The sequence below is a fragment of the Nelumbo lutea genome, chromosome 5 (assembly GCF_056320005.1).
Source record: "Nelumbo lutea isolate HS-2025 chromosome 5, American lotus-T2T, whole genome shotgun sequence".
NCBI lineage: Eukaryota > Viridiplantae > Streptophyta > Magnoliopsida > Proteales > Nelumbonaceae > Nelumbo > Nelumbo lutea.
Genome location: NC_142688.1, coordinates 81,339,856 through 81,365,060, shown reverse-complemented (window position 1 = coordinate 81,365,060; position 25,205 = coordinate 81,339,856). Strand labels below are relative to the sequence as shown.

The 25,205-nt window shown below is 39.7% G+C and overlaps 1 long non-coding RNA gene across 1 annotated transcript; it reads left to right on the top strand.

Moving 5' to 3' along the window:
• Positions 1-1,584: 1,584 nt before the first annotated feature.
• Positions 1,585-24,717, top strand: LOC148853083 (uncharacterized). Its single transcript, XR_016099818.1, has 2 exons — positions 1,585-2,198; positions 24,349-24,717. It is a non-coding gene; the product is annotated as an uncharacterized LOC148853083 (long non-coding RNA).
• Positions 24,718-25,205: the final 488 nt, after the last annotated feature.

The window sequence follows — 25,205 nt, the reverse complement described above, 5'->3', positions numbered from 1 at the left end:
CCAAGCTATATCCCATGAAAGCACACAAAGCTGATTGAAGATTGAACTTAGTGTGTTCATGAGGAGGAAGATGAACAAAGCAAGTGTAGCAAAAAAACATAAATGTTAGTACCTGATTTTTGCTCAGTCTGCTGCCTGAACCTCCAATTTACCCCAAACACCCGACTAAGTCCTTCCAATCCCTTTGAAACACCAAAAACCCAAAGAACCCAAAATTTTCCCTGAAAGTCCTCTAATCCACGATTAAATTTTCCCGATACCAATCTGATAGCCCCAATCAACCCCCATCTACACTTTTACCCCTAAATTAGACACCACCATTAGACTCAAGACCTTCCAAAATACCTAACTAGAAAATCTCAACTCAAAATTCCTTTGTTTACCTTCTCGTTAGCCTAAAATACCTACAACCTAGATCCCCATGATCCAAACACATCTAAGTCAATCAGACCATACAATTAAGCCCTAGACACACCAAAACATCTGCCTATAGTTTCAACATAAGATTCTCTTGTTTACCCTTTTATCAAACCAAGATCCCATTTCAGATCCTCTTATTGACCTATATCCTTACAATCTTGACCCCTTGAACCAATCAGACATTACCACTAGATCTTGAATATTCTAAAATACCCAAATGTAAAATTTTAGCGCAAATTGCCTTTGTTTTCCTTTCTATTGTACCAAGATTCTATTTTGAAGCATTTGATTGATAGAATCAAGTCCCTTCTAGATTTATCTGATCTAGGCCCATTTGAGTCAATCTGACCCCACCAATCAAATCAAAATGTCCAAAAACCCTATCCTTGCAAATTTCAACAAAAAATACCCTTATTTTCTCGGTCATCCAAAAAAATTGTATTTTAGCCAATCCTACTAGTAGGGGTGTTCACGGGTCGGGTTGGGTCAGTTTATTGGGGTTTTCCCAACCGGCCCGACCTGGTCGGGTTACCTGAGGTGGAAACCAAAATCGACCCACTGATAGGCCAAACTGACCTGGTCGGTTTGAGTCGGGTTGGGTCGATTTGGGTCGATTTTGGTTTTGCTCCTGTAGAAAAGGACACCTAATTGAATTCTAATTGTAATTGCCTAATGGGTTGCCTATTTGGTGTAAAAGATTATAGAAAATTAGAAACTAGGATATGTTGCCTATTCTAATTGTAATTGCCTATTGGGCCTTCTAGTTCTAGTAGAAGATAGTTATAGTTAAGTAGGAAACTACTCAAACTAGGAAACCGAAACTGATCCAATATATCAATTTATATATTTTCCCAACCTGAAACCAATCGGTACTGATGAAAACCCGGCCGACTAGGGTTGGGTCGGTCCGGGTTGGTCGGTTTGGTCGGGTTGGGCATTCTTATGAACAACCCTACCTACTAGCTCGTACATGCAAAACTCCTCTTTGTGCCCAAAACCTATCTCAGCCCTCTGATCTTTGACCCAAAAATCCTCATCATTGAACCAGCACCCCCGGTTTGACCCGAGCTCTCAAAATTACAAAATTGCCCTTATATTTTCCAAATTTTACAAAAATACCCATAATGTCCCATATAAATTTAACCTAATATCTCCATTTGCCCTAATTCAAAATTCTGCATTGTTCACCTTCCTCTTTCTCTCATACACTAAAACTAGTGGTGGTGAGTTACGAGTGAAATCAAACTTCTGTATCTCCGATCTCCCTCTTTTCTCAAACTTTTTCTTCTTTCTTTGGATCTCATTACTCTCACTCCCTTTCGTCTCTTTCTTTCTTATTTCGTCCATCTTAGTTTTGTCACGTCATTGCATTTGGTTGCAACGACGGATTTGATCTCGGTGACAACTCATTTCCCCATCGGATCTATCTCTCTCACTCTCTTCCACACTCTCTCTTCCTCTTCCTTTCCCTCTCTTCCCATATCATTCTGCCCTCACTTCTCACCGTTGAATGATTGTTCAGCACTTTCCCCGAAGAAAATAGAATAGTGGTAGTAGCCATTGTCCAAGCATTTCCTTCAGGCTGAAGCCATACCGAATTTGATTGCAGTAGTGATCGTTCTCAAGGCCGAAGCCATCCCGACGAAAACAGAATAGCGGCAATGATCATTGTCTAAGCATTGTCCAAGATATCAGATTAAGATCTCCCTTGTTGCATCATTCTAACATAGGCCAAAATCCCGCCCAGAACCAGTGACGAATCGCTTTGCCGAATCAGGGTGTGTAAAATCTTTGCCCTCAACCCAGTTTTATCATAGTTTCTCTCTAGATGTTTTGATTGTTGCCTAGTTCATTGTTCTACTTCTCATTTTTTTTCATTCTTTTTTAGTTATTTGATTTCTTTCACAAACAATGTTTGATTATCTCAGCTAATTGTTGATTTGTTAGGTTATTTATTTCATTACTTTTCATATACACGCTTCTGGACTGAGCAGTTCTTTAATTTGACCTCTCGAGATTGTGACCAGAGATCACTTTTCAGTCATGGTTCTTCAATGTCCCTGCCGCTGAATTTGAAGAAGACAACCGACCTGAACATCTCGTAAGCTAGTAGATGATGTGAAAAAAAATGGAAAAGGGAAAAGGGAAAAGGAAAAGAGGGGTAGATGATTGGGAAAAGACAATAGATCAAGACTGGTTATGTCTCTTTGCACATTGGGAGAATGAAGTGGGAATACCGGTTACAGAATTGGACATTTAACTTGATAGCCAGGATATACTTAGAAGAATGGAGGAAATAAGCTATGAAAAGGAAAACATTAATGAAAATTAAAAAATCAAAAATCAAAATCAACAAGAGGAAAAGAGAAAAATATAAAAAAAGGGGAATGTAAAATAAAAAAAATAAAAAAAGGAGATAAAAAGTTAAATTCCACAAAGTAAGTACACAGATAGGGTTTCATAAGAAAACAACAAAAAATATAAATAATTGATAAAATAAAAAAGAAGAGAAAACATAAAAGAATAAAAAAATATGGAAAATAAAAAATAAAAAAGTATAATAATAACAATAATAGTTGATAGGGAAAATTTTCTTTTGTGTTGGCTTCTTGTAGTTTTTTCTTTCTTTCTTTGTTACTAGCATGTTCTTGATTGATTAAATAATTATGTATTTTGTGTTTATGCTTGTTTAAAATACCATGTGGGCCCCACCTATTGGACCCAGGAGAGGGGGTGCCTAACCCCTTCCCTCTCCCATCCGAGTCTTACTTGGATTGGTTAGTTGGTGCCTCAAGCGTTGGAATCACTATTTGATAAAAATGATTTTTTTATATAGATTCCAAAGGTCCCGTTACCTCCATTTCCTTAACTGATGGGTGGTGCCTAAGTGAGCCGTTTTCCGATGCTCACAATAAAATGAAGAGAAATTTGGAGGGTAATGAAATAAGTATCATAAAGGAGAGACATCACGAAGAATTGAAGAGGAAAGTATGTTAATGAGGTATACAACAATGTTGGCCTCCTTTGCCCAAAAGGAAGTAAGTGCATGGGAATCTTACAACAAAGTTCTTAGAACACTCAATATGTGTCCATTCTTCCACCCCAACACCCTATTTTGTTATGGGGTCTTAAGACATGATCTTTGTGATTGAATTTCCTATTCCTTCAAGTAGGTCTGAAAATCTCCAGAGGTATTTCCCCCTGAGTTTGAGCCAAAAATGCCAATAGTAGCATCAGACCAGTTTTTAACAAGGGCTTGAAAGTAATTTAAAGGTAGAGAAAATTTCTGACTTCTATTTTAAGAAGTACTAGTGGGGACACATGTCATGCACAGGATTTAAGAAAGGAATGCAATGTTGTTTAAAATAACTAATCTTTATTTTAATAATTTGTTAAAAATAATTTAGTAATTTTGGATTAATTATGTTAATAATTTTTAGCAAACTAATAAAGTATTGCTAATTACTTAATAAAATATTTATTTTTTCCATTTAATTTACTTTACTTTATTAATTATTAAATGTTACATTTTTTTTGTAGTGTTACATATGCATTAGTAAATATATAAAATTAGGTTATAGTCATAATTAAATTAATCTAAGCCCAAGCTTGAGATTTAAGACTTCGGGTTAGGCTTGGGTTGATCCTCATCATGACCCAACCCTCCCAAGTTGCACCCCTAAGAGCAATGTGCCATTTGTAATTAGATTGAACCAAACCAAGTGCAACCCATGCATACATTATTTTTGGATTTTTTAACTATTTTTAGATAATATTGAAGCTGAAGGAGCTATGGGGAATGAACTATCCCATTGTATAACCATATAAACCAAATATATAAATAAATAAATAAAAGATCTTTGAGCAACTTCTTATAGTGTATTAACAAATTTTAAGGTTGTCTTGCTTACACCTCAACCGTAATAATGTTTGTCTAGGCCTAGGACATGGATAGGCTTGCCTGTGTTGATTATAAAACTATGACTTCTTTTACAACTTAATTTTTTTATTTAATTTTAGTCTATTATAAAAAATAAAAAATTTCTATCCATATATTAATATAAAACTCGTTATCTAAATATTATATAATAGCATTTACCATATATCTATTTAACTTCTTGGTTGAGCTTAGGGGTTGCTTAACTTGGGCCCTATTTGCTAGGGCCGTCATTGGACTTCAAAAGTCTGACACTTGATTATACTTCGAATATGATAATCCCATATTTGGATGTTAGAACTTGCATTTGATTAATAATCAGATTAGGTGCAGATTTAACCCCAATAATTAAAATTCACGTCTAATAAAAAATTGTTATATATATGTAGTATAATTATGTATACATATAGACATTATGTGTAATTATATAAAATTTATAATCAATAAATTTAATATTTTATATTTATATGCATTTGTTATACATATATACTTTAAAAGTAATTAGTTTTATTTACTTTTTAATTTTGGGAACATTTTAAACATAATATGATTGTTGTTGATTAAGTTTGAAATCCAACACAATAATTAGATGTGGATGTAGATCTAGAGATTTCATAATTGGATGTTGACGCGGATGTAGCTACATTTGATCTAAATTCATTTTGCTTACAACCCTACTACTCGCATTATGTGTCGTCTTGGTGCATATCATAGCTCAAAAGAAAATAGTTGTTTGGCCTTGAAAGTTTATAGGTCTAGTCAGTTTGAGCTAAGTTATAAATGATTTGTTACTTTTCATTTCTCTCTCTCTCTATCTATCTATATAATCCTATCAATACTAATTTTTATTAATTTCTTAATTTTTAATAGTTGCTAGATGAAAACTTGCTAAAATTTAATATTTTTATTAATGTTATTAGTTTTTCATTAATTTTAGTTATTAGGTTTCAAGCTATAATTTTCTAACAATTAACCAATTAAATAGAATTTGAATATGAATAAAAATTTGGATGAGAGTAAAATTCTCTCTTTCTTTGGAATATAATAGACTAATAATAGAAGACGCCTATGGGAATATGCTAAAATAAGTTAATGATGGAAATAGTGGGAAATATGCTAAAATGATCTCTCATTATTTTTAGGACTATTTTTAATATTTTTATTAACTAATTTAAACTATTATTTCTTTACGAGTTGGTTAGGCCTAGACCTATTCATGGGCTAGGTAGCTCGACAAGCTTGGGCTCAGGCTTTAAACATCGGTTCTGATTGTTTTTTGGGTCGGGCTTGGGCTTTCCCAAAAAACCCCAACCCAAGCCCAAGCTTGACCCAAAAATACTATATAGTAAAAATATAATATACATTAATAATTTATATTATATAATAATAAAATTAATAGTGAAAAAGGTATTATATAACAATTTAGCTACAGTTATGAAAATTGTAGCTAAAACAATGGATATAACAATGGGCAACTTCACACCCGTGGAAAAAAAGTTGAGCTGTAGCTACGGACAAATTGTCTGTGGTTATAAGCCATTTGCCCAAGCTAGGCTTGGGCTCGAGCTTGTCATTTTTTGTTTATAAAGAGAAGAAGTTTGACCTGAACTAGTTGGCCCATGCCTACCTTGATGTGTTAGGCCTAACTTGGCCTTGAAATTTGTGGGCCTCTTGGGGCTAAGGCCCGAGCCAGACTAAAATGATCACCCCTGATGAGGGGTGATTTGGCCCGACCAAATGAGAAAGGGACATGTGGATGCGGCCTGCCAGCCAGAGGACAAATCAGCGTGTGGTGCCATGACAGCAGATCGCAGGACCTCGAGAACTTGGTCACTTTGGAACCAGAGCACCTCGGCACCAGAGCACCTCAGAACCTGAGCACCTTGGCACCTACACTCATCGAGGTGTCACGTAACCAAACCTAGAAGGTCGCCAGTTATCTCTGAACCTCCTGGGATCACGTCGCATAACCGTAGCCCTTATCTTTTCCTCGTTTGAATTGGAGGGAAACAATAAACCTCATTAATTGACACGCTACTCTCTTGCCAAAGTGGAACGGATAACAATGTCATGGGCCGAAGATTCTGGGAATGTTTCAAGAGACCTACGACATCTCAGCTATATAAGGGCATCAACCCCCAAGACTCAGGTACGCGCGATTATTTGCTCACTAGCATCCTAGCATTCAAGTATTCGGCTCGCAACCATAATACAATACTAACTTAAGCATCAGAGCGACCTCGTTGGATTAGCCACCCCGGGTTCTCTAATCCTTTATCTTGTAAATTGGTCCAGCTCACCTCGCGACTAAGGTCCATGTCATCTTCTAACTAGGAGCTTCCAGATCATGCACTATCAATTGGCGCCGTCTGTGGGAAACAATCGAAAGGTCAACACTACATTTCATCAACTACTACACTCTTTTTCAATGGCATCTTCCAGCAACACCATTAAGGGCATTGATATGAATGTTACTAGGGGGCAGGATCATCAAATGTCACTCCCTCAAGGCCCCTCAGTGAGTATCGGGTAGTTTACCATTCCCATGACTGCTTCAGGGATCCCCTCTCTGTTAGTGCCTCAGACAACCCAACAGATAAGTGTCTCATTGCCCCAAGTGAACACCACCTTTTTAGAGCCTTCTGTGATTCCTCCTGGGGTTGGGCATTCTCAGTTCGATGACCTCGTTTAGAGTTTCAGGATGATGCAGATTCAGATGAAGCAGATCCACCAATTCCAGAAGTTTCAATAGTATTATTTTTACCAACAATACCAGCAGCATTTTCCACCACTACAACCAAGCCAACAATAGATTCCGTTGCAGCACATAGGTCAGAACCAGAACCAGAACTAGGACTATGTGCTGCGACGGAATCTGTTGTTGGCTTGGTTGCAGTGGTGGAAAATGCTATTGGTATTGTTGGTAAAAATAATACTATTGAAACTTCTGGAATTGGTGGATCTGCTTCATTTGAATCCACATCATCCTGAAACTCTAAACGAGGTTCGCCATCAGAATGTCTGCCACTCCCTCCATCGGGGTGAGGGGACCTCGCAGGTACCGGTCCCTCCCAGGGGTCAGACCCCACCTCGGGGTATGACGGACAGACAACACACTCCCCCAGTTTCTCAAAGGGGGAACTCAAAGGACATGCTCGAAGTTAGCCAGCCTGAGAGGAATAGTCAACAATGACTTTCGCTACAGGAGAGCAATGGATAACGATGCGATGATCGTCAGCTTGGGGCCTGAGGTGCGGGCTCAACTGTCAACACCGGTCTCGAGACCAAGAAGAAGCAACAAGAAGGAACCCTGATCCACGTTGCAATAGTGTTTAGGAGCGAGAGCGGACCAGAATTGAGGTGCTTGACCATACAGAAGTCAATAGCACCAACACCAAGCCAGTAAACAAGCAACAACGGTGGTGTTGCAAGACTCGCTGAGCCTCAGCTAGGAACAACCTGCCAACGAATAACAGCCAACCATTGGAACAGAGCAAAGAAAGGGAAGAGGTAAGCTCGGTGGCTACACAAGTGGCTCCAGCTTTATTGAGCCGGCCATCCCTTTGTCACCCAAGCTACTAGTGATCCCAATGCCGAAGGATTTCAAGGTATCTCTGTTAGACAAGTACAACAGATCTTACGACCCCAGCGATCATGTAGACGTGTTCCAGTCTCAAATGCACCTTGTCGGGGCCAATGAAGCGTGTATGTGTGTGGCTTTCTCCACTACCTTCAAAGGGTTAGCCCGGGCTTGGTATAGGAACCTCGCTCCAGGCTCAATCAGAAATTGGGGACAATTTGTGGACATGTTCCCAGCCCACTTCATCACTAATAAGAAGTGCCCGAAGTCACAAGAGAGCCTTCTGAACGTGGTGTAGAGGGAAGGCGAGTCAATCCAGAGCTACGTCAAATGTTTTAATGAAACTTGCATACAAATACCAGAGCTCGACCCAATAGTACGCTTCACCGTAGCCCGGAAAGGAGTCACACACAAGGAGTTCAGGTGGTATGTCGGAGTGAATCGACCAATGACCATTACAGAGTTTCTCGCATTAGCCGAGAGATTCATAAGTACGAAAGAAGAGGTCAGTCAAAAACTGAAAAACCGACAAGGCGAGAAAAGAAAGAGAGAAGAAGAAGGTACAAGCAACAACAAACACAAAAAGGTAGAAGATCAAGTCACCTAGGAGAAGTAAGTCACCTCTCTTGAGGAGTAAGTCCCCCTCCCGAAGCCACAGGTCGAGCCGACGATCCAGGACCCCTCTTGTAGAAAGAACCAACTACACTCCTCTCAACGCAAAGTGAAGAGAGATCTTGATGGCAATTAAGGACTCCTCCTTCATCAAATGGCCACCTAGGTACGAGGAGACCCAACGACTAGGAACCTGAACGTGTATTGTCATTTTCATCGGGACCATGACCACAACATAGTGAACTGTTGGAATCTCCACGTCGAAATCGAAGAGCTCATTCACCGCAGATACCTGAAGAACTATATTTTGCATGAAGAGAAAGAACACAGCTGAAGAAAAGTGACTTGGAGCTAGTAGACACTCCCTTAGTAGGATTTAGCGACAAGAAGTCAGATCCCTTGGTTGGATCATGGTACCAGTAGAGGCAGGAACATGGCCAAACATAGTGCGATTCGAGCATACCTTTCTGGTGGTTGTAACTCCGTCCCCCTACAACGCGATCGTAGGTCATCCCATCTAGCATGTCTTATGTGCAATAGTATTGACATATTACCTAGCGATGAAGTTCCCGACGGATTGCAGAATAGGGATTGTACGAGGTGACCAGCTCGAGTTTTGAAAGTGCTACGTGGATGCATTGAAAGGAAAGACAAAACTAGCAGAAGATGTTGAACTAGAGCAACCAGCGGACTACACCGAGGAGTGAGCTGCCCCGATGGAGGTGACGGTTCACATACCAGTTTCTGAGATCGAGCCGAGAAGACTCTCTAGATCGGTTACCTGATAAGTGAACCGCTCCGAACACAACTAGTAAGTTTCCTACTTAATAATTTAGATGTTTTTGCCTAGTCTACGACAAAAATGCCCGACATCGACCCTAGTGTGATTACTCACAAGTTAAATGTGGACGCTGTAGTCAAGCCAGTTAGAGAAAGAAAATGCAACCCCACCCCAGAGCGGTGGAGGGTAGTCGATGAGGAGGTCGGGAAGCTCCTTGCTACAGACTTTGTCAGGGAGGTCCATTACCCGAGTTGGGTTGCCAACCCCATGCTGGTGAAGAAGGCCAACGGCAAGTGGCGCATGTGCATCAACTACATCGACCTGAATAGAGCTTGCCCAAAGGATGCTTCCCCCTTCCCAAAATAGACCACCTGATAGATGCGACCTCGGGGCACGAGTTGCTAAGCTTCATGGATGCCTACTCTGGCTACAACCAGATTAGGATGGACTTAGCCGATTAGGACAAGACTACCTTTGTAACTGAGCTATGGTTGTATTGTTATAAAGTCATGCCCTTTGGTTTAAAAAATATTAGAGCAACTTTTCAGCGACTTGTAAATAAAATTTTTGAGCCTTTGATTGGCAATACAATAGAGTTCTATGTTGACGACATGGTCGTGAAGACCCAGTTTTTCAATTCTTTAATTGATGACTTAAATTCGATTTTTCAAATTCTAAGGAAATTGAACGTGAAACTTAACCCGAATAAGTGTGTCTTTGACGTCACATCAGGAAAGTTCCTCGGTTACATAGTGAACCAATGTGGCATCGAAGTCAATCCAGATAAAATTAAGGCCATTTTAGATATGAGACCGCCCCAAAAACTAAAGGAGGTTCAAAGACTCACTGGCCGAGTAGCCACTCTCAGCCGGTTCATGTCTAAATCGGTGAGTCGGTGCCTACCTTTCTTTAAAGCAATAAAAAAATGAAGACTTTGCATGGACTAAAGAGTGTCAGCTCACGTTCGATGAGCTGAAAAGGTACCTAAGTACCGCCCCGGTTTTGACCCGACCTGAGGAAGGAGACGGACTGAAGCTGTACCTCTCCGTGAGTGATGAGGTGGTCATCTTGGTACTAATCATAGAAGCTGTACCAGTCTACTACGTAAGCAAAGTTTTGCAAGATGCGGAAACCAGATATTCCAATATTGAGAAACTAGTGTAGGCACTAGTAGTAGCAGCTCGGAAACTATGTCCATACTTTCAAGCCCACACCATTGTCGTCCTCATCAATAGACCTTTGAGGCACATTCTGCTTAAGCCCGAGGTGTCAGGGAGACTGGCGAAGTGGTTCATTGAGCTGAGCGAATACGACATCTGGTTCGAGCCACATTGAGCAATCAAAGCCCAAGTCTTGGCAAACTTTGTAGCAAAGTGTACGTTCAGCATGTCGACCCCTGAACTGACTGAGCCATCTAACACGTTGGAGGCGTTAACCAGCGCGGCACCAACCTCGGTCAGGGTAGGATTGACTTGGGATGAGGAGCATTGGATCCTACACGTAGATGGTTCGTCTAATTAGTGAGGAAGTAGTGCTGGATTAATATTGTACGGCCCGAGTGAGGTGAAGCTGGAGTATGCTCTCCGGTTCGGATTTGAGGCGTCGAACAACAAGGTGGAGTATGAGGCACTAATTTTTGGGCTAAACTTAGCTAAAGAAATGGGTGTCAAACACCTCATTCTATGCAGCGACTCTCAGTTGGTAGTAAACCAAGTCAAGGGCGACTACGAAGCTCACGATTCAACCATGGTAGCTTACCTAGCCAAGGTTAGGGAAATCTTACCAGGTTTTCATTATTTCTTCATCAAGCAGATTTCGAGGTCTGAAAATGTTGAGGACGATGCCCTGTCACGATTTGCAAGTACCAGCGATAACACAATGCGAACTATATATATAGAAGACCTGTCTCGACCCAGCATTCTTAGGGCGGCAGAAGAGGTTTCTCCCGTGTTGCAGGCAGAACCGATCTGGATTGACCCGCTTGTTGATTATCTGCTCCATAGGACCCTACCAGCAGAATGCAATGCAGCACGGAGGGTAGAGTGCCAATCATCTTGGTATGTCCTCGTTGACGGACATCTGTACAGGAGGTCCTTCACGCTCCCCTACCTACGTTGCTTGCAACCTTTAGAAGGTGAACTAGTACTTCGTGACATCCATGAAGGACTATGCGGAGGACACCTGGGGAGCAGAGTGCTCGCCCAAAAAGCACTGAGGCATGGCAACTACTGGCCTACTTTGAAGACAGACGCATTCGAGCTCGTCAAGAAATGCGACAAATGTCAGAGGCATGCCAACATCCTTCATCAACCTGCTACCGATCTAAAGTACTTAACCAACGCATGGCCCTTCGCACAATGGGGGATCGACATCCTCGGTCCATTTCCGCCGGCAACCAGGCATAGGAAATTCTTGGTCGTAGCAGTGGACTACTTCACAAAGTGGGTGGAGGCTGAACTGTTGGTAAGCATTACAACTCGAAACGTGCAGAACTTCTTCTGGAAGAACATTGTGTGCTGTTTCGAAATACCCAAGGTGTTGATCTCGGACAATAGGAAGCAGTTCGAAGACATCAAATTCTAAAATTGCTGTGCTGAGATGGGAATTTGGCAAAACTTCACTTTGGTGGCACACCCACAAGTGAATGGACAAGCCGAAGTGACGAACAAGGCTATCCTCCATGGACTGAAAGCTCGCTTGGCGCGAGATAAAGGGTTATAGGTGGATGAGCTGTCTAGTGTCCTTTGGGCCTATAGGACGACCTTCAAGACTGCGACTAGTGAAACACCCTTCAACCTGATGTGTGGGATGGAGGCCATGATTCTGGTAGAGATTGAAGTGCCAACGTTGGGGCTTGAAGCATACAATGAAGGGGCGAATGACGACGAGCTCCGGACTAACTTGGATCTAATTGAAGAAGTACACAACCTGGCCTATATCCGGATTTCAGCTTAGCAGCAGCGAGTAGCTCGGTACTAAAATGCCCGGGTCAGGAAGCGACAGTATCGAGTTGGTGACCTGATGCTCCGCAAGGTAATGGTGCTTGAGTCTGATGTGGGTAAGCTCAAGCCAAATTTGGAGGATCGATACCAAGTGAGACGAGTGTTTGGCAAAGTTACATATGAGCTCTAGACTATGGAAGGAAAACAAGTCCCTTCAGCTTGGAGCATTGACAACTTGTGGAGATACTATCTATGAGCTCGCGACTCCAATATGACTAAAAAAAAAACAAGTCCACAAGACTACTGAGTTGGTTAAAAGGACATCGAACTGGAGAGAGGACTATAAGTCATTCCCAAAGCCTAAGGGCTATGGTGCCGAGCTGGCAAAAGACCTCAGTATAATATAAGTCCCAGTCACCTCTTCGGCATGGGTAGATAAGTGCTAGTCGCCTCTTCGGCATAGGCGTGTTAAAACCCAGTCGCCTCTTCGGCATGGGCAACGTAAGACCTTGTCGCTAAGGCATAGGCAATTGAGAACCCAATCGCTTTGGCATGGGCAAATAAGTAGCTCATGTGCAGACACATCGAGCATATACCCTACAGTGTCTGTTTACTTCGATGTAGATTGAGATCGAGTTATTCCTACTCAGGAGTTCCGGAATAATCTGTACTTAGAAAATTTTTGCACAACAAGAATTTTTGAAACTATTACATTGTATTAATGGAAGGAAGTTCGAAGTACATACAAAAATAAACTACAAGTACTCAATCAAGCTTAGAGTTTTGAAACATCATGTTTGTACGGGGGTCCAAGAAAAGAGGCAGATAGACATCAGTTGACATGGGGCTCCTCATCCCCAACAGTAGCTCTAGCGGGTGGGTTGGTCTCCATGTGGTCCTCGGTGACAGCATCTCCATCTCCCTCCTCCACTATCTCTTCGTCGAGGAGGTCGTCATCACTCTCCTCGTCGAAGTCTAGGTCATTAGCAGCCTCCCTGGCCATCTCCTCGGTGACCTTGGACGTTGTGATAGCTCTGAGGTCGAGCTGGGGGAATTCGCGCCGAGTCAACCACCTACTAAGTTTGAATCCTTTGCAGTAGGCCGTCGTGCCCGTCTTGATCAACAATTTGCTTTGCTCCTCCGAAGAGTTGTATTCCTTGACGGATTCGTGCGCTCCTTCATGAACTCCTCGAGGTTCTCCTTTTCCCTTTGGAGGGCCTCCCTCTCATCTTTGAGCCTTTTCTTCTCCTCCCTCAGCAGTACGATCAACTCCTTTTGAGCTCGCGCATCCTTCTCTAGCTTAGGGATCTTGCTGCAAGCTAAGTCTAGTTCGCGCTTGGCGCTTCGGGAGGTTTCTTCAGCTTGGAGGGCTCACTTCAGTTGCACCTTGGATTGATAAGAAAGGGTGTGGGTCACGGAGTTTACCTACCAAAGAAGGAACAAAATCTAAGTATCGAAGGAGAGCAACAAAGAGTACAGTCTAAGTATTAGATACGTACCACTATCAGTGAGTCACCACTCTGGCCCCGAGTTGAGCCACCGGCAGATTGGCCCAATGCATAACCTCCTCGGCGAAAACTGTGTCTTTACTCTTGAGGAGACTGAACTTCAGAGTCAAAATGCTCCGAGCTCCCCGGGATGTGTCGTCTCTCGAAGGGGTGGCCGCTTGAGTGGGCTGGGGCTCGGACACCGTGGCCTCCTCCTCGGGCAAGTGAGACGTAGAAGCCCTACCTTGGTCTTCCTCGAACAAATCAATAACCTGAGGGTGCTCATCAACCGACGAGTGCTCAGGGGTGGTGGTATCGACACTTGAAGTGGTGGTGGCCTCGTGGAGATGGGCCTTCTTGGAGGCCCTTCTCTTCTTCCCCTTCATACTTCTAAAGAGCTTAGCAACAGGAATATCAGCCATTACTCCTGCAAAAAGTAATGAACATGTTAAGTCACAAGGTCAAGATAAACCATGAAGAAGAAAGCAAGTACGACAATCATGATGGCGACCTACCAGGAGGACTCAGCCCGACTTGTATGAGCTTCTCTTTGGTCATGAAGTTCTCGATCTTCAACCTGAGCCCAAGATCAGACTTCCTCTTGTATCTGTTTGTCCAATCTGATACCGGGGTCCTGAATGGCAGGTCTCCAGTGCGTTGGAAACGGCCACCCTGCAGTGTTGCGAACTACGAAGTAGTGCCTCTTCCAGGCTGAAACTTTGTTTGGGAAGTCGTGCCAGAGTTTGTAGCAAGGACGGGGAGACATGTAATAACTTCGCTTGTGCTCGAGGAGAACATAGGCATAATTCTTTTTAATGAAGCAGATCTAGGAAAAGATGTCGAGGTTCAAAGGCCGGTTATAGTCGTGGAAAAGGGAAATGATACCTACAATGTTATGAATCGAGTTGGGATGAAGCTGATCTATGGCGATGTCAAAAAATTTGACGACCTCAATGATGAAAGGGTGAAGTGGGAATCGAAACCTGGCTACGAGTTGTTCCTTGAACACCACGATCTCGTCATGACCGTGATTCCAAGGAAAACTACCTGAGGGAATGCTATATACAAGGCTATCGGGCAGCTTGTACCGAGCTACTAGGGATAGAAGCCTATCAGCCATCATCGTAGAAGGGCCAAATCTATCCGGTCCCCGAGCCCGACGCGAAGTGGAGGCCCCTTGCTAGAGATCTCGCACTCTTGCCGAGGTGAGTCCGCCTCGGACGGGTTGGTGTTTGCACCACGCACTGAGGTATCCACCTTGGCCCTGGCGGACCCTCCCCTCTCATCTAAAAGGCCACCCAAACTAATACTAGACATATTGAACTAAGAAGAAGAAGACAACAAGAAACAGAAACAAGGAGAGGCGAACTCACCAAGAAGACTAAAGAAAGCGAAAAGACCTCTGGTGCAAAGACAACTGACACCGAATTGGAAGAACTGGAGCGTGACCTCAACAAATTCGAGCACGTAATATGTGGTGAAAAAATGGGTCCCTCTAACCCATATTTATAGCCACCGCAACCGGATCTCAACGGTCGAGATCTACGTAATCTGACGGCTCCCATGAAAACCGGTTGCATGCTAATTGAGGTCAAAATCGGTTGAGTGCGTGTTTTGACGTTCGTTGAGCTTATAAATAGCATGACATCCGTGCGTACCCGGTATGCGATCTGGGTATTCCCTGGTCGAGCCAACGGGTTATGCAGGTCCGACTGAAGAGTCACCTTTGGAACCGCCTGAAAGTCGTACCAAACCCACCTGGGCTCTCACCATGAACTCCCCACGCATGGTCGGGACCCCTGGCATGGGGAGTGGGGGGCAATTGATGAGCGGTGATTTGGCCTGACCAAATGAGTAAGGGACCACCTGAAAGTCGTACCAAACCCACCTGGGCTCACCTGAAAGTCGTACCAAACCTCCGTACCAGAGCACCTCGGCACCAGAGCACCTTGGCACCTACACACGCTGAGGTGTCATGTAACCGAACCTAGAAGGTTGCTAGTTATCTCCGAACCTCCCGAGACCACGTCGCATAACCGTAGGCCTTATCTTCTCTCCGTCCGAATCGGACGGAAACAATAGACCTCATTAATTGTCGTGTTACTCTCCTGCCAAAGCAGAATGGATCCCAACGTCATGGGCCGAAGATTTTGGGAACGTTTCGAGAGACCTATGACATCTCAGCTATACAAGGGTATCAACCCCCAAGACTTAGGTACGCGCGATTATTTGCTCACTAGCATCCTATTACTCAAGTATTTAGCTCGCAACCATAATACAATAATAACTTAAGCATCGGAGCAACCTCTCAGGGTTAGCCACCCGGGTTCTCTGATTCTCTATCTTGCAGGTTCAACTTGCCTCGTGACTAAGGTCCAGGTCATCTTCTAGCCAGGAGCTTCCAGATCGTGCACTATCAACCCCTAAGCAAATTGCTTTTGGTTTATTATATTAATGAGGATAAGGGAGAAAATAAAATAAGAAAAAGGAAAAAAGTAATTTAATGCAATAATTGAGAGGATAAATACTCAAATCCGATTCCATTAAGGAAATGAGATATTTAGATCTGATCCAATCTAAATAGGTTAAATAGGTTGATATTAAACAATGAAACATAAAACAATAAATTTCTTAATTAGTGATTAAATTTCTTATTTTTATTAGTGTTTATTGAGTTTGATTTTTAAGTAGAATTGAAATGATTTATTTAACAATTTAAAGAAACTAGATTGCTTAGTTTTTATTAACTATTATAAGACAAATATATTTTAATTTTTACTAACTTTTGTTAATAATTGTTATTTTTAAATGGAAATTTAGTGGATTTTAAATTAATAATTTTTTAGAAGATAAATCTATTTTAGGGTCTGTTTGGTTCAAAGAAAGGACTAAAAATCGGAATCCTTGGGTATTAGAATTAGAATCACTTATTATTATTTTATTAGTCTTTAATAATTAGTATCTTAGTATTTATAATGAATTTATGAATATTGTATTAATATTTTATTTGCACTTAATATTATATAATTATTAATATTAATATTTTTTTATTTTATTATTTATTTATTACTTAGTTGTTAGTAATTTTACTTTTACTTTGGTATTGCATTGATATTTTATTTATACATTATTATTAGTATTATATTTAATAATTAATATCTTTGTTTGTTATTATTATTTTTATTAATATTTTATTATAGTTTTATTATATTATTACTATTTTACGAATACTTTGTTAATATTTAATTAACATTTTATTATTTTATTATTATATTATTATTAATTTAATAATATTTTTTTATTTTATTAATATTAGGGTTTTGTATCATGAGTTCTTTAATACCAAACGTCCTTACATCCCCTCTCTCTCTCTCTCTTTATAAATGCTCTCTCTTAATTGTCTCTCTTTTATAATACAATCTCCCTCTCTCTCTAATTATATAACTAGCGGAGTAACCCGTGCTGAGCACGGGAGTGATTGCTAATGTTGTCAGAAATAAACTTGATTGATTAGGACGGTGTTGGTGATGAATATGGTATTAAACATGTGTACAAAAAGGTGAAAAAGAAAAAAAATACCTTGGAAAGGAAATGTGTACGAACAGTAGGAATTATGAAAGCAATCTAGGTTGGAATGGGTAGCAAAAGTCATCTTGATGATATGCTTTGATGCTTTTCTATCTCCTTGCCTCTTCTCTCTTTCTCTCTCCTCTCTCTAACCTTGCATAAACAAGGATCACAAAAACTAAATTGAGTATCGCTACAATTTTTAAGAACTCTTGACAACAACAATGAAGATGAGGAGAGAAATTAGGGATGGCAATTTTCCCTATTTCCCTGATCCCCGTGGGGATCCACCCCAAATAGGGCGGGGATGGGGATGATTTCCCCCCGTGGAGACGGGGATTGGGAAATTTTCATACCTGTTAGCGGGGACGGGGAGAGCACTCCCCGCCCCGCGGGGACCCCGATCCCCGCCCATGGGATCCCGACTAATATATATGTATACATGTATATATGTACACATACGTCTATATATTAATGTTTTAAAAATATAGTTGAATATGTTTGAATCTTTTTTAATACTTCGTAAATTTTAATTATTTTATTTTTATTTTTTAAATTAAATAAAAAAACAAAAACAAAATTATTAACATTATAAAAAATTACAAGGAATGGGGATCCCGTGGGGATGGGGATGGGGATAACCTTATCCCCGTTAGCAAGGATGGGGACGGGGATGGGGAGAGGCTCACTGTCCCCGCCCCGCCCTGTTGCCATATTGATATAAATTTATACTGGTTTATTTAGGGTTTATATTTTAAGCTTGTAATCCTTTCCTGATGTTTTGTTTTTAAATTTAGAAAATGACAATCCATACCCATTTTCATCTCTTTGTCCACTGCCAGAATCTCTCACTATATCTCTTCCTGATCTTTGTTCCTCTTATTTCTCGCCTTCCTTGATTATCCTCATCCCCATACACCAAATCTATGTATTTAAACTATACACTTGACTCTAATTAGGAAAAACAGGAAAGTAGTAGAAATTTATTATTGCCTATAAAGAAGAAAAAAGGGAAAAAATGAGAGCAAAAAGAGAAGCAAGAACTTAAAACAGAATTTGTAACAACAGAATCAAAGAAAACAAAATACGCAGGAAGCCCAGATATCCTTTTGTTCTTTTCTTGGGAAGTTTTTGGTGGGGACAAATGCATGCTAAACACAAACTAAAACCAAAACTGAAATTTGGTGGACGCTGAAACACAAACTAAAACCGAAATTGAAGCTCAGAGTTGACAAGGAGGGTTCAAAGATTATAGTTGCTAGATAAAACGGGGCGGCGAGTAAGAGAGAGCTAGAGAGAGAGGTTCCACAATCTCGTATTTAGGTTGGCGTCAAACATGGTTTCAAATCAGAACTCCGACCAAAATTAAACTTCTTTTCGTTGGGAAAACTGTTATTATTGGGAAACCAAACTAACCCCTCCTCCTCCTGCTTGGGACTGGGAGGCTTCAATAAAATAGGAAGAAAGAAGTAGAAAATGATAAATGATGTCTGGTCATGAGTTTATGTTTTAACTTGCCTCCGGCCCAGAATAGCAACTTGAATGACTAAAGCGAAACCAACCATGTTTATTTGGATTTTGAAGCCGCACGCTTGCTTCAAGGACGACAAGTAATTTAAATAATTAAATGAACCAAAGATGAAATCCATATAAGATACTTTTCTCTTACTGCATCTGCATGTTCATATATAGAAATCTGTAATTTAAAGTTTGAATAAATCATCCATCTAAAACTAATCCCCCTTCTAGCTTATGTTTTGTCATTTGTGGGGGTTTCTCTCTCAGGAGTTAGGACCGATGTAGCATGTTATAAGCTCTTTGGAAGCAGAAAACTGATATACACATACAAATTAAGAGGAATGTCTAAAAATGGTGGAGAATGGAGGCGGTGAAGAGTGCAGTCGGTGGGCACTGTGGAGTATTGTGGTGAAGGACGAAGAACAACGCCATACCTTCACACATTACTTACATAGTAAATTAAAAAAAGACAAAATATATTATGTGCATAGCAATCCCAAAACCTCATTTGCTACATATTCACACGATTCACATGCGGATACAATTATGTCAATGGTTAGAAGGCCACGTCGCCCAAAACAACACCCTTCCCATTTTATAGTGTGTAGTTTTATTTATGACAATGTATCATTTTATATTTTTAAAGTAAAAGAAAATAAAAAAAGTACAAGTACATTCCTAAAAGGAGAGTCATACTGACATGGCACGTCATGTTTTATAGGGTGGTTGGTATAGAAACAAGTTAAGTGAACGAGATAGACCGAAAAGAGTGTGTGAATGGTGAGATTTAGAAGGTGGTTGGTATAGAAACAAGTTTTAATGGGTTTCTTAATGTGTTTTCCTAAAGTTTATAGTTAGTAATTTATGGTCTAGGCCTCTAAGGTTTTGTAGTGACTCAATAAAGCTTTATAGAGTTGGGAGAAAACTCTTCAGCTTCACATACAATCCAATTAGATAAGAAATCCGACTGATCAAAATCCAATTAGAATCCATCCGATTTTTAAGAGAATGAATTCGAATTCGAATATCTTACCAGACATCCGATTCGATTATAAATGTAATAAAAAATTATGATATAATATATAATATATAATACATAATATATAATTATATAAATAATATATAGAATATACATATATAATATATAAATAATAAATAATATATAATATTTCATAGCTAGCCAATCAGATCAGGGCATATCTGAATTTGATCCATTAACTAAATGGATCAACTTTTCCAATCCAATCCGATTTGTTAGGATCAAGGGAGGTATCCGAATCTAGCTCTTATTAGATCGGATTTGGATTTGAATCAAACCTCATTTGACTTATGTGCAGCCCTACCTCCTATTGAAAACCAAATTTCACACTTCTATCATTTGATTGGGAGAAAACCCTATTACCCACTATCTCCAAAATACAACTATTAGACAATGAAAATCAAGAGGGTTAGAGCCTGACCTTCTCTTGGTTGAATGAATCTAAGGATCGATGACGGTGTGTAGCTTTCCCATCATTGGAAACAAATCTTCCCCTTTCTTAGTCGGTTGACTCACGCATAAAAGGAACCTTCTCAAGTGAGCAATGCTATTATGAAGCTTTCTTGAGTAGTATGCCATCGATTTCTCAACCATTCTTATCCGGTTTCTCAATCAATCACTCTCAAGCAAACAATAATGGTATGGAGTAGAATGAATGCAAGAAGTAGCAGAACTAGAGGTCTTATTCCCTTCTTCTTGATTGATCTCTTGTATTCTCTTAGTGAAAGGATTCTTTTCTATACCACAAACTTTTGTCTTGTTGAATACAGGAAGAAGTAAATCTTCTAAAAAAGTTTTGGAATTTTGTTTTAGTTAATTTGTCGAATGGAATAAAATGGGTTTTAAACTGACTCCAATTCGGTTAAAAGTTATAAATTGATACAAAGATTGCCGTCCAATTTGTTTTTTCTTTTCTTTAGTTTACTGGGTAGTGACCTCTTTTCTCACTATGGCAGTGGTCTCAAAGATCGCTGGCTCTAAACCACTACCCTAGACCATTTTTCTTATAGTGATGATTGGTTGACTAGCATGTTTTGCGTTGAAAATAATGGACTAGGTCCACCCACATGCCACACTAACAAAATTTAGAATTTGTGTTTCTTGGATGCTTTCACATGTGAATGTCAAGTTGAAATGGGGTATGTTTCAAGATCAATGCAAGCTTTTGGAATCATGTTTATTGCTGAAATTTCTCGGTTTGGAGTTCTCTTTGATCCCAAAATGTGAGGAATGCATGTTTTTAGAATTCTAACATTGCTGACTTTTTTTGGGTTTTGGGCTCTCTTTGATCACATTATGTGGAAAATGCATGTTTTTGGAATCACAATATTGCTGAAATTTCTAGGTTTTGAATATCTTTGATCCCAAAATGTGAGGAATGCATGTTTTTAGAATTATAACATTGCTAAACTTTTTGGGTTTTGGGCCTTATTTGATCCCATTATGTGAAAAATGCTTGTTTTTGAAATCACAACGTTGCTAAAATTTCTGGGTTTTGGGTTCTTTTTGATCTAAATGTTTGAAGAGTATTTGATTTATCAGCATGTTTTAAGCTGATTTTTTTGGGTTTTGGGTTCTCTTTGACTCAAATGCGTGAAGGATGTTTGATTTAAAAACGTGTTCTATGCTGAAATTTTTAGGTTTTGGGTACTCTTTAACCCTGATATTTGAGAGATGCATGATTCTAGAAGCATTCTTATGCTGAAATGGGAGGTGCTATGTGATTTTTTGAACTCATTTGTGATAGATGTGGCTTAAAGACTTGTTTTAAATGCTGAAATGACATGCTTCTTGATGGAACTACAAGAAAAATGATTTTTAGTGGTAGTCAAAACTGCCACTAAAAAGTTTACCAGCAATTGACAAGCTACTGCTAAACCAGGTGTCGGCAGTCGACTGCCGCTAAAGGGTAAGTCTCGACTGCCTCTACAAGTTTACAGTGGCAGCCACAAGTTTTTCTAGCAGCAGTTAGTCACGACGGCTGGTAAATCTCTTTTTTTTTTTGCACTTACCAAAACAACCTGTAATTTGTTACATATAACCTGTAATTTGATTGTAATTGGATACAAAACTCAAATATTAAATAAACTTGTAATTTTATTCATCCAAATTAAATTTCAATACAAAATAACTTGTTTCTCTTCTTGACAACCTTTGTAACTTTAGTCTTACAAGAAAACAAAGAAAATTTATTCTAATTAGTTCACAGGCATAGTACAATGTAGTTTTCGAACTCTCTTCATCTCCTTGTCTTCTCATGTACATTGTAGGCCAAACTTCTCATTATAAAGGAGAGAAAAAGCAACAAGTAGGCATAATTATATATCTCAGTGCCTATTTCAAGGCGAATTGATCAACATGTGATACAATAGCAGATTTTCCTCTATAGGTTTACTATCATGAAGTTGTATCACCTGTGGGCTTGGGTCTATGACGAATCCTATGATTTTAACTTCCTTGTGAATTTATAAAGTGCATCATAAATATTGAAAACAAAAGAAGAACAAGTACATATACGAGTATAAATATCACTAATAAGGGTAATGTGTTAACATCTCATAGCCTTAATCATATTGTAACTACGTAAAGCAAATCTAGATTGAAGAACTAAAATCACAGCAGAGTAAGCTAAAATACTAATTCAGTGGATGTCAAGTAGTCTGCCTTCTAAATTTTAGAAGACCACTACTGGATAGAGAAATTGAAGAATGCCTCAACTTGTTTGACAAGGTGACTTAAGTGAAGATTAATCATGACGGAGATGGATTACCCAATCTTCGGTGCTAGATATCCATACTAACCCTTTCACCAACACAAGCAAGAGGAAAGCTAGTCTGATTTGAACTAGAAGGAAAATGAAGCTGATACATCCCATTTTTATTCGGACCCTACAGTAAAGTCTTCTGGGTGCGCAGGTCCTTAACAAAGAACTCAGAGGGATGAAACACAAAATAACAATTATTATCAGCAGTAAATGTTGCAACAGACAGTAGATTGAGTTTGATATCCAGAATGCAAAGAATGTCATTCATGTAGAGCAGCCTAGAAGCACCAGAAATAATAAAACCAGAGTGCTAAATAGACAAACCTAGACCATTGTCAATCGTCACTTTATTAGAACCATCATATGAATTTCGAAGTTGAAGATTGCCTAGTTCAGATGTCAGATGGTGTGGTGCCAGAATCCGAAAACTAGGCGTCAATAGAAGTAGGCCGATGGCGAGATAGCAGACGGTTTATGGGATGACTGTCGCGGTTTTAGAAAATCCAATAAACTGAGAAGTTTGTGGTAGTACTTAGTAGAATGATTCTTTCCACCATAAATTTGACAAGGATTTTTGTTGTACTTAGAGGGCTTGGTGGAACCATTATCACAAGGCACAGGTTTATTGTCACAATCTTTGGATGCCAAGTTTGCAAGAGGAGTATCTATGGTAGGAGAACGATGAGATGGTAATAAATGATTCTCAAATGTAAGTAGAATACCTTGCAAATTGGCATAGGAAAGATTGGGACGTGTAGTTACAACAGTGATAAAAGCATCATATTCATTGTCGAGCCCATGAATAGCATGGTGGATAAGCTGAGAATTGGTAAGAGGTTCTCTAATAGCCGCAAGCTTCTTAGCATAGAGTTTGATCTTCTGTAGATAATCAGTCATCGACAAGTTTGCCTTTTGAAGGTTGCCAAGTTCATTGCAAAGATGGACTGCACTTGTAGTATCACGAGGTGCATAGAGATGTTCCAAAGTGTCCCAAATTTCCTTGTTGGTTTTACAACCAATAGCATGATAAAGAGATGTCTCAGATAGCAAGGAAAGCGTCCAACTAAAAAGAAAATGATCGTGCTTCTTCCAAAAAGAAATAGCTGTAGCTTCTTCTGCGGAAGGAGCTTGACCAGTCGAAGATGATGGACAAGGAGTCGATCCATCAACGTATCTGACCAGCTGATGACCAAGAAGAGCATTTTCAACCTGAAAACATCATATATAGTTTTTGTCATCGATTTCGACAGAGATCAATTAAAAGAAATGTGTGCTAGGTAAGAAGGCACCGATCAATGACGAAGAGACTCCACAGGAGTTCTCATTGTTCTATATATTGGACATGATGAAGAGAATAGAAGAAGAACAAACCCAAACATCAAAAAGGGGAAGCATTGGTCTTACAAGCGCTTTGACACCACAATAGAGAACAAGGAGAAAATAGAGAATAATGGCTCACTCAGCCGAGGGTTTCGTTGGAATATTTATATACAAGTTGTTTTTGAATATAAATGATCAAATCCAAACTCTTGTATTTACAGAGGTAGTTCTCTATGCTCCAACCTTTATTTGCTTGATTTAGAATTTAGAGCCATAATTTTTGCTTGTTTACCACTGGATCACTTTCACTTTCTTCATTTCATACTTTTTATGAGATAATATTGCTGAAATTTTGTTATATTTGGTTCTTTGTAATGCTAGGTATTGATGTCAAGAAGAATGTTATTGTTACTATTTCCTCTGAAAAAGGTCTTTGTGGTGGAATCAATTCTATATCAGTCAAAATCAGCAAGGATCTTTAGAAGCTGAAGCATGGAAGCAGCTATGCTATTAGTTTTTTTTTTTTGCTTGTTTCTTGTAATTCCAAAAAAAAATAATGAAGCCTTTACAAACTTCGATGTCATTCTAGGCCCTTGTCAACTTGGCAAGAGTCATCGTCTTCCTTATTCTCATAGCAGTAGCACTAGTTCTTTTCCTCTTGAACTTATTCATTATGATGACCTTCCCCTATTACTTCTATTTTTGGATTTCTCTATTATATTATTTTTATTGAAGATTTTAGCCGATTCATTTGGATGTTTCCCATAGCCTGCAAATCTGAAGCTCCATCTATTTTCTTGAAATTTCAAAGACGTGTTGAAAATCAATTCGGCTCTAATGGCAGAGTAATGGTACTGAATTTAAACCTCTCAGAAATCACTTTCATGCGTGTGGAATTGAACAATGTATTTCATGTCCTCACACGCCAGCTCAGAATGGCAGAGTAAAACATCGACATCGACATATTGTTGAACATGGTCTCTCTCTCATTGCTCAATCATCCGTTCCTCTTGATTATTGGTTTCATGTCTTTTACATTACTACCTATTTAATCAATATCTTGTCATTGTTTTCTCGCAATGGTCGATCCCCATGGCATGCTTTATTTGATAAGACCCCGAGTATCTGCATCTATGGGTCTTTGGGTGTGCCTGTTTTTCCTATCTATGACCCTACAATTCTCATAAATTGGAATTCCGCTCCTGAAGTTGTGTTTTTTTGGGTATGCTCTTCATCAT